Source organism: Miniopterus natalensis, chromosome 3 (genome assembly GCF_054644295.1).
Source record: "Miniopterus natalensis isolate mMinNat1 chromosome 3, mMinNat1.hap1, whole genome shotgun sequence".
NCBI classification, from domain to species: domain Eukaryota; kingdom Metazoa; phylum Chordata; class Mammalia; order Chiroptera; family Miniopteridae; genus Miniopterus; species Miniopterus natalensis.
In genome coordinates, this window is record NC_142083.1 from 87923375 (window position 1) to 87934357 (window position 10983).

General features: G+C 48.1%; 1 non-coding gene across 1 annotated transcript; it reads right to left on the reverse strand.

Annotated features, from left to right (window-relative positions):
* Nucleotides 1-320: 320 nt before the first annotated feature.
* LOC148093550 (small nucleolar RNA SNORA57) lies at nt 321-466 on the reverse strand. The gene has a single exon (XR_015714297.1). It is a non-coding gene; the product is annotated as a small nucleolar RNA SNORA57 (small nucleolar RNA).
* Nucleotides 467-10983: the final 10517 nt, after the last annotated feature.

The window sequence follows — 10983 nt, forward strand, 5'->3', positions numbered from 1 at the left end:
AATTATTATTTTTCAGTTACAGCTTACAGTCAATATTATTCTGTATCAGTTTCAGGTGTACAGCATAGTGTGTAAACAACCACGTACTTTACAGAGTTGTCCCCACCGGGCCCCGCACATAGTTATTCCAATGCGATTGGCTGTACTCGACATCCTCGAGACTGCTCTGTCCCTGCCAATTTGTACTTCTTAACCCTGCACCTTTTCCACCCAGCTCCCCACCCCTCTCCCCTCTGGCGACCCTCAGCCTGTTCTCTGTGTCTATGAGTCTGTTCTATTTTGTTTGTTTGTTTGTTTGTTTTTGCTTTGTTTTGTTTTTCCTGTGTCCCGCTGCCTGAGGATCGAACCCGTGGACTGGAAGCCATGAGCACTGAAGACATAACACTGAGGGGCCAGAGCCGTTTCACTCTGCCTCCGCACACGACAGGGTCCAGACCGCAGGCCTGACCCCACCAAGGAGAGGAGGGCTGCTCGTTTCGCTCTTAAGATTCCACATGTAAGTGAAACCATATGGAGCCCGGCCGGGCGTGGCTCAGCGGTTGAGCTTCGGCCTAGGATCCAGGCGATCGGGGTTCGATTCCTGGTCAGGGCACATGCCCAGGCTGCGGGCTAGGCAGCCGGTCAATGACTCTCTCATCATTGATGTTTCTGTCTCTCTCTCTCTCCCTCTCCTTTCCTCTCTCTGAAATCAATATAGATAAATTTAAAAAAAAAAAAAGTGAAACCATATGGTATTTGTCTTTCTCTGTCTGAGTTATTTCACTTAGCATAGTACCTCTCTGTCCACTCATGCTGTCACAAAAGAAAAGGTTTCTTTTTTTTCTTTTTTTCTTTTTTTCTTTTTTTTATGGCCAAGTAATATTCTACTGCGTGAATGTCCCACAGCTTTTCTATCCACTCATCTACTGATGGGCGCTTGGGGTGCTTCCACTTCTTGCCTACTGTAAATAATGCTGCAATGAACATGGGGGTGCATATATTCTTTTGAATTAGTGTTTTGGGTTTCTTTGGATATGTTCCCAGAAGTAGAATCACTGGGATATAAGGCAGCTCCATTTTTAATTTTTGAGGAGCCTCCACACTGCTTTCCACAGTCGCTGCCCCAGTCTGCATTCCCACCAACAGTGTACAAGGGTTCCCTTTTCTCCACCCTCGCCAACACTTGTACTTTGTTGAACTATTGATGATAGCCATTCTAATAGGTTTTGGTTTGCATCTCTCTGATGATTAATGATGTTGAGCACCTTTTCATATGTCTGTTGGCCATCTGCGTGTCTTCCTTAGAGAAGTGTCTATTCTGATCTTCTGTCCACTGTTTAATAGGGTTCTTTATTTTCTCTTGCCCCTCTCTGTAGATCACTCTCTCCCTCCTTTTCGTACACACACACACACACACACACACACACAATCTCCATAACCCAGGATAGGACACCAACCCAGCCATGGTGCTGCAGAGTGGAAACCTCGGCAGGCAGGCACCTTAGAGCTTGAGGGGGCTGCCATGGACCTCCGGAGGCATCAGCCTCCCCCAGTCCTGAGGGCACCTCTGTCAAGCACCAGAGGAAAGGCTTTGGAAGGATAGGTTTTCTCCTCTCCCAGGCCCCACCGCCCATTCCAGCCCACCTCTGACCTCCAGCTATTCTAGAGGCCTGGATGATGGGGAGGACTTGGCCACACTCAGAAGGCAGTGGCTGGGATCCCACGACAGCCAATGCTCCCTCCGCAGAGACTGTGGACGTGGTGTTGGAGGTGAGGGGCTGAAGAGCCAAGATGTCAGAACTCCCCTGGGCTCTGCCTGGTGACCGAGATCTCTTTCTTCCACCTGCCTCTTTTTCAAGATCCAGAGATGTGGCCAGGGCCTGACATCCTCCAAAGGGCTGTGGATGAAAAACTTATGTGTGGGAGAAATTGAGCAACATCCTTGCGGTTTTACAGTTAACCCCTGGAAGGTGGGAATTATCTGATCACTTGCTTCCACCACGCCCACCACCCCTCCTCCTCCTTCCACTCCGCTCTAGAACTGAGACTTTTCTCCCTTCTGTGTTTTGTTGGGAGCCCAAAAATGAGGAATGAGCTGTTGGTCCCATACAGCCATCTCTCAGTGTATCCTTGAAAGGATGGCTTCTCTTCAGGGACAATCGCTATGGCATGAAAAAAAGATGTCCATTAGCTCTCATGCCCCAGGGAGACACCTAGGGAAAGTGATAAAGTCTACAGATCTGAGTCAGTCCAGAAATTGCCACCCATATCTATCTATCCAAACCCCATGAGGGAAGGGGACCTAGGAAAGTAGTGTCATGCAATTGTCTGTCTCCTTCTGGGAGTCCTAATAGCAGACCCCAGGGGGCACATCTGAATGTCCAGAAGGGCCACCCTCTCCAGGTGTGTGGCATCACAGGAAGGCAGCCTGTGACTGGTGAGATGAGAAGAAAAGCAGTTGTCATACCAAGAGACTCCATCTCCAAGCCCCGTAATCTTAGAACAGTGTGAAACCACAGGCTAACACCACCTGGTAAATACCATTAGACCCATTTTACAGATGAAGAAACTGACACCAGGAGGTGAGGTGGCTGCCCCAGGTCATACAGCTCATTACTGGATTCAAAATCAGGTCTCCCCAACTCCAAAACCACAGCACTGGCCTCCACCCAGCTAAGGGCCACTCACCAGCTTCCTTTCAAAGCCTGCATTCAGCATTGTTGCTGGGGGCCTAGAGATTTACCCCAAAGCTGGGAGATTGACACAGCTAATTTCCATTAGGATTAATGGAAGAAAGAAAGAGCCATTTTTCTTATAATTAGAGGAAAATTCAACTTTTACAGCCAACAAGTCTAATATCTCAGCTTATGTAACCAAAGAGAGAGAAAAGCAAATGAATATAATTAGGGAAGATAAAAAAAACAATTTGGATTACTGGCCGCAGAAGGGATGGGGCGCAGGTATAATACAATTCCAGATGGAAATAGTTTTCTGCTGCCAGGCAGGGCGGATTTCAAATCCCCGTCACCATCAAAGCCACGGCTTGGAGAGGATCTCTGGTGCGCCAGCTGTGCTAGCATCTGCAGCATCTCCTCATAACCCATGGAAACAGGCTATTATTATGCCCATCTCCAAGAAGAAGAACTGGAGTTCAGAGAAATGACGTGCCTTGCCAATCAACGCAAAACGCATTCCATCATTCAGCACATATTCAGCAGGCGCCTACCCACTGCATGCCAGGCCCACACCAGGAGCACATAGGTACTCAGCAGAGCAGGGATGACCCAGGATCCAAATCTGCACCAGACCTACACCAAAGCCACTCCCCTTCGGAGTAGGAACTCAGTCAGTATTTGTTGAATGAATGAATTCCTTCAAAGATTTCATTTCACGGTTATTTCTTTTGTTGTTGGCTAGAGTTCCCAGCTAAGGGGAGCGGATGAAACATCGGAAGCAGCTCAGGACTCAGTGCCCATCAGCTCTCTTGCCCCAGAGACTGGCTGCTTCTGTGGGAGCCAGGCCTTCATCCTGCAGCCCCGGTGAGCAACCCCCACAGTGGCCTGAGTTAGACGGCCTACAGAAGGTGTTAGCTAATAGAGTATTGATTTTTTTTTTTTTAAGAAGTCAAAATTGCAGATTTTGCAGCAATCAATAGCCATGGAGAGGGAGTGAAAAGAGATCATGGTGAAAACTCAGCCCCTTAGGACCCCCAAGCACATGCCCCCAGCCCTGCCAACCCCTGATTTTCTCTCTGCAGCTGAGGTCCTAGGGACAGAAGGTGGAGCATGAAGCTGGAAGGGGCCCTGGCCGGGTAGCTCAGTTGGTTAGAGTGTCATTCTGAAACGCCAGGGTTGCAGGTTTGATCCCCACTCAGCGCACATACAAGAATCAACCAATGAATGCATAAATAAGTGGAACAACAGATCAATGTTTCTCTCCCTCTCTCTCTCTCTCTCTCTCTCTCTCTCTCAAATAAATAAATAAATAAATAAATAATTTTTTTAAGAGGCTGGAAGGGAAGCAGAGCGTAGTGTGTTGGGGCCATGTGCCTCCTAGAGCCTTTTTAAGCAGCCCTGGAGCGGAGTTCCACCTCCACCTCATAGGTGAGGAAGCCATGGGAGAGGGGCCAGGGCCCTGACTCAGTATCACTCAGCCACTGAAAGACAAAACTGGGCCTTCAGTTTGTGTAGCTATGTAACCTGGGCTGTTTGTGTTGCACTAGAAGCAAACTCAAGAGCTGAAGAAGCACGTCTTATCATTGAGCTTTTCTAAGGAAGGCAGCAGAGAGGGCAAATCTGAGCCCTCCAGGCAGCTGGGGGATGTTGGAAACCTAGAGGATTCAGTAAGAAGGGCCTCATACCCCCGTTCCACAAAGATTTATGGACTGTCCATTATATGCCAGACGCTATACTGTCGGTGGAAATTAGGCTCTTCCACAGGATCTCAAGAAAAGCGTTTCACAGACCCACGCATGGGAGATTGTGGTGTGGCAAGATGATTTATTTGTGATGCAAAATCAAAAAATTTCCCTCCTGGGTTCCCAATGTCCCATCTTTGTCCTCCCTGCCATAAAAAGTCCAACTTAGTTTTTATCACAGCCAAGACAAAGGCCAGTATCCAGGGTCTCTGCTTCATATTGAAGCTTAGTCCCTGGAGCCCACGTGGTCTGCTGAGGGCTGGTAGCTGCTAGACCTGCATGGTCAGTTAGATGGGCCAGGTACAGAACATCAGGTACAGAAACTCACCAGGGCAGTAAGCCCCAGATGCCTAGCAAGGGGCGAAACTGGGCAAACAAGAACCTTATCCCCAGGATAATCTATCCTACCCTAGCAGATCCTTGGTCATGCAGTTTAAACCCCCTGAGCGGTTCCTCCCTAAAGATAAATCTAGGCCTCAGTTGTATTTCATCTCCAGGCCCACATAAGCAGGGAAATGAAACCAGACAAGTGGTTCCATGGCTGCCTCAGGACCAGATACATTGATTAATGACCCCCTGCCCTGGGACCGAACAATCAGTGGGGACCATGACCCTGAAAGAACACAGCTGGAAAGCTGATGAATATTCTATTGAGTTCCTCCCTTGAGACCTCGCCTAAGATTTCCGCCTGCAAGAGAGAGATAAATACACTAAGGACAAAGGACCCAATGTGTGTGTCCCCCAGGGGAGCACCCCAGCATCCCCTCCACCCCCAGAACCTGTCTCCAGGGCCCCCTTCCCTCTCTGACTTCCCAGGGAGCCAGAGCAGCCCAGCCTAGGTTCTCCCGCTGCTGCTTCTATGCCCTTCCCTGTTTCACTGTCCTAAGTGTATTTCGGCTGCTGTCATGGACCCAGTACCCTCTGGCTCAGTGCTGTGTAGCCCTTCCCTTTGGGTGTCCCAGTTTGAGATTTAGCCTGCGCGAGCGGCACCGCCGGCCGTTAACCTTGCAGTCATGTGCTCCCAGGCGAGAGACCAGGCAACGCGCAGGGCGAGTGTGGGTCACCGAGCAAGAGAGAGAAAGAGCTTCTTTGTTCACCTGGGATTATAACCAGGAGTTTTTTCAAAACAACCAATTTCCCAAGCTTTCACAGGTTTCTGATGCGTCCACCCTCTTACCAATGATCCCTTTCCCAGGTTAGAGTGGCAGGCCTCTGTGGAGTGGGGTGGGGATTTACAAGATCAAACATTGGGCTCCTGGGTTGAAAATGAACCCAGTTACCTGGAGTAGAGAGAAGAGAGGAACAGTGGGGAGATGACAGCGAGGGCTGGTGGAGCCTCGTACCACCTGATTTCAGCCAAGCCGTGAGGGGTAAACATCACACCTCGGGGTGCATGGAGATGTCGCTTGCTTTCTGCCCAAGAGGAGCCACTCATCCTAAGAGTGAGCTGGAGTTAACGCACCTGAGGCAACCTTCAACCAATGGGAGAGAGAACTGATGGTGATCGGCCCTGCCTCCCATTCTTTGGTGAGTCAATTCTAAGGCTTGAATGACGCAGTCCCTCCAGGAACCCCTAGGGAGGCCGAGCTTCAATGACCACAGCATTTAACCAGCTCCAAACACGCACCCGCTCTGTGGTCCCAGTCCCCTCACTGCTGCTTCCTGGGGTCACTTCCCAAATAACCTACCTGTGCCCTACCTGAATCCTGCAACCTACACCTGATCAAGCCTCGCTTTGGGAAACATCCAGAGTCAGGCTGTTAGAGCAGAACAGGGAAAACCGAGGGGGGCTCGGAGTGGAGTGACAATAGGGGTTCGCCGATATTGTCTACTTGCTCGCTCACATACTAACTCATCCATTCATTAGCTCACCAGATCACTCATTCATTCACTCCCTCGCTCAGTCATCCCTCCCCGCGTTTCTTCAGTGATCACAGAACCCGTGGAAGGGTTAAAGAAACTCTCCTGTCCTGGCTTCTATTCTTGTCACTGGAGGACAAGTCCCATTCTGTACAGAGTGTGAACTAGACATCACACCTCCACTTTCACCAGAAAGATTCCACCCCACTTCCCAGACAATGGAAGTCCATTAAAGAGTCCATTAAGGAGCCTTTGAGAGAGCGACCTAAAAAACACAGACTTCCCCAGGGGTCACTCTCCTGGGGAGAGCCAGGGTCTGGAAGGATGTCTTAGCCCCAGGTGGCAGGTCTAACCTCAATGAAATAATCAGGCACATTCTTCCACCCACCTCCTTCCACAGGGCAGGCTGTTTCTCCCCAGCGTGAGACTGCATTGCCTACTTACAAGTCTATTGTTCACCTTATCTCAACTCTGAAATTTCCCTGTAATCTCAAAAGACACCTTCTGGGTGAGAAAATCATTTTGTTTCTCAATTCACAGCGTTTTCTAGAAGCTTCATTGGATTCAGTGTGTCCACCCCCCCTAACTTCTCCTACCCCTTCCATTTCCAAATGTAAGAGCTACATTTATTGGGTACCTACTACTTGCTAAGTGCTTTGTGTTAATTAATTTACTGAATCTGCAAAACAGCTTCACGGTGTACATACTATTATTGTCACCCTTGTTTTTGAAATGAGAAAAACAGAGATCCAGAGAAGCTGTATGTCATCTGGTCAACGCAGCAGGAAGCTGACATTTGAACTTCAGAGCTCAAGGTCTTAATTATTACACAGTAGGACATCCCTACTTATCTCACTCCAAGTCTTCAGGGTCAAAGAAATCTGCCAACAAGGGCCGATTACTCTGGAACTAGAAACAGGGGGTAAGATTCTGGGCTGGGGTCAGGGAGTCCAGAATTAGAAACCAGTCCCACCTGAGTTTACTATGTGACCGGGAACAAGTCACCAGTTCCTCTGACCTTCCGCATCCCCAACAGGTTCTCCAGGATGTGGCCCCTGCAGACCAGTCCACCCATGTTTCCTACCCCCCTATTCCTCTCTCTCACGTTATAGAAACACCTAACTGCCCCTAGTTCCCTGTGCCCACCAATTCCTTCGTCCAGGCAGGTCATGTCTCCTCAATGCCTTTCCCACCTTTCTTCATCTGAACTCTTTTTTTCCAGTCTCTGCTTAGATGTCACTGTTTCGACTTTTAAAGATCACAACGAGGTCTAATTTTAAAACAGAATTGGAACCATGCATGAAGAGGTAGGAAATTGGTGAACATTCTACCTCCACAAAGCAAAAATTGTCTTACTGGAACATCCATTATCTATTGCTAAGTAACAAACCACTCCAAAACTTAGTGGCTTAGAACAACACTGATCATTTGTTTTAGTCACAAGTATGTAATTTGGGGAGGGCTCAGCGGGAGCAGCTCCTCTCTGTCCTGCAACACCCACAGGGGTAGCTAGGACTGGACAGGACTCCCGTGACCAGCAAGAGGGAGCTGTCCCCCAGCTGGGACCTCAGCCAAGGCCCGAGGCCTCTGTCCCTTCTCACCTGGGCCCTCTCCACAGGAGGCTTGGGCTTCCTCGCAGCATCGTGGCTGGTTTCCAAGAGTGAGCACAAGGTGATCACATAGCATTGTTAGGATCTAACCTCAGAAGTCATCTCCCATAACTTCTGCCATAGTCAGTTGGTCAAGACAGACACCAAAGCCCGTCCAGGTTCACAAGGAAGGGACAGAGACCACAGCTCCTGATGGGGCTGGTAAGGGTCTAGCACAGCATGTGGGGCAGGAGATTTCAGCAGCCACTTTGGAAAAATATCTGTCACAATTTGCCTAATGGTTTTCCTGTGACTTCCAGTTAATTCTTTTAGAATTTCTAGTTGTTTCCCACACCCCTCTGACAGAAACCAATATACCACAAAGGAATAAACTCCAGGTAAACCAAGATATTCAACACAAACACACAATGCTGAACTTCCCTAAGACGCTGGGTCTCGGGGAATATCAAAGATATAACAAAGCCCAAGAAAGATAAGATCAAAAATCTTTCTTTCTGCCCTTTTTGTTTTGTGGGTTGCCATGGTGATGGGAAGGGTAGACTTGAGAGAAGACTAGAGATGTTATCATAATACCGGAGCTTGTGAAGTCTAAGTCGAAGCATTTTCTCTCTCTCTCTCTCTCTCTCACATACACACACACGCACACACACACGCACACACACGGACTTGCCCAAGGCAGGTAGAACTGGATAATTACAGGGACTGGGGATATGAAATCCAAAAAACTCAATTAAATCTTTTCAATTAATTCTGCTGCCTCTCTTGGGACCCCAAGGAGACAGCTGCTGGGATGGCCTGTCGCCTCCTCTGGGAGGCCTTCCCTGGTCCCCAGAAGAAGCTGTGTTCTGCCTCTCTGCCTCCATAACTTGCCTTCACCACAAAAGCACCCAATTAGAATCTGATCTAGTGTTTCCTTCTCCACTGTATTTATTTTGTTCTTATTGTCATTACCTGTAAGCATTTGTTTTTCGATGGCAAGTCACATTTCAACTGTTCATATCTGTCTCGTGGTGAAAAGGCATGCAAATATGTATCTACAGTAACTGCATTTTAATTGTTTGCCCGTTTTTTACATGCGTTTTACCACACGCACACATGCACACACACACACACACACACACACACACACACACCCTTATGTAGAACAAAGCCCAAGGGGTGAAAATGGTTTTGTTGTTTTGTTTTGTATTTTTAATTTTTGGTTTTTAATCGTCACCCGAGGATATTTTCTCCATTGCTTTTCAAAGAGAGTGGAAGGGAGAGAGGGAGAGACAAAGAGACAGACATCGATGTGAGAGAGACACATGGATTGGCTGCCTCCCCCACACACCCCGACCTGGGCCAAGATTGAGCCTGCAACTGAGGCACACACCCCGCTGGAATGGGACCTGGGACCCCCCAGCCCCAGGGCTGATGCTCCAACCACGGCGCCAAACCGGCCAAGGCTATATTTTTTATTTTATTTTTCTTTTCATTTTAATTTTCGATTACAGTTTACATTCAGTTTTATTTTGTATTAGTTTTTGCTAAATGTTTTAAAATCCTTGTTAACACTTAGTGTTTATTGTTGGTTTTCCATTTACGATAGTGTTATGAAGTTTCCTATTTAAAACTAAAGTAGTATTAATTTAATTAATATATAACATAAATACAATGTTTTATTGCTAATATGTATTCATATAAAATAGTAATATATATGTTACATGCTTTAACACATAATATATATCTTATATAACTTTCTATATTATATATTATACATTAACATATATAAAATACAATATATAAAAAGTTTCCAATTATAATTAGTATTAAGTCAATTAATATATACTATACCTTACAAAGTTATAAAATGGGTTGGCTTTATATTAAGTAAATAATAGACATGGCTATGGCTATGGGAAAATACACAGGAGGTGTGTGAGCAGCTCAGGTTTGGGTAACACTGGGAAGCTTGATTCTTTCGTTAATATTTGGCTTCTCTCAGGACAGGAAGGCTCTACGGCAGCTGGAGCTGGGGTTCGAGCTAGAAGAGGCGGGGGGAGCATTGGGCAGTAGGATGCATCCCTCGGTTCTCCCAAGTTCCTAGTGCCTTGGGGCCAGCAGCCAGCTTGTCAAGGTCCCTCCTCTCGGTTCATAAGCCAGAACAGACGGCGACTTATTGTACAGACCAAGATGGGCCATTTTAAAGGAGTTGGTTTAATGAGCAGCAATTTGAATTGAGACCAACTGTAAGGTCTTTTTTGTTTTCCACCAACCCTCATAGAAATTGCCACAAATGATGTGTTAATTCTGTTCCCTAGCGGGTCTCCCGATACAGCGAAGGATGAATTTTAAATTGTTTCATCAGAATTAGCAACATTAGTCACTGCAAATAGCCTTTTAATTTCCACAGAGCTGCCAAGGAGAGCAAAAATAGACTTGGCGAGGAAGGTTCCAGGAGGCAGATGTGTTGGTGGTGGGTGAGGCCCCTGCCTTTGCTGCTGGGTGGCCCCGGGGGTCGTCTCCAGGTGCCCGGGCTGGGTCTGAGCCCAGCTTCTGACTCCCTGTAGGCGGGAAGGGCTTGCCGTCCAGCAGCTCCGGAGACAGAGGCTGGCGCCTTCATTCCTCAGGGAAGCTGCAGTGGGCTTGTCACTCTTGCTGAAGACCAAACCCCCTCCTCCCAGCTCCAGCCACGTCTTCCCAGGTCCCCAGGGCATCTGCCGGAGCTCCTCCTGGGAGTCCTCCCGTCTCAGGCGGCACCACCCCAAGGACCTTTCATTCCGAAAACAAGCAACAACACTCCTCTGCTTACAACTCTCCGAACAGCTTCCCCTCGCACTTGGACTATAAACTAAATTCCTCACCTCGGCCCACAAGGCCCCACCCCACCCATCTCCATGTTCCCCTCGCTCACTCCACTCCCCCCAGTCTGGCCTGTCCGCTCCTTCTAGAACCCCCGAGTGGTTCTTTCTAGAGAGATTTTTCACTGTAGAATATCCCTCCCCACCTACAGGCTCAGCCTAAAAGCCACCACCTCAGAGAGAGCTCCCCATCCTTCACTTTACAGAGGGTTACATTGAAGCCTGGAGTGAGAAAGTAGAGCGCCCTCCAGGATCCTTGCCCCGCAACCCTCCGAAC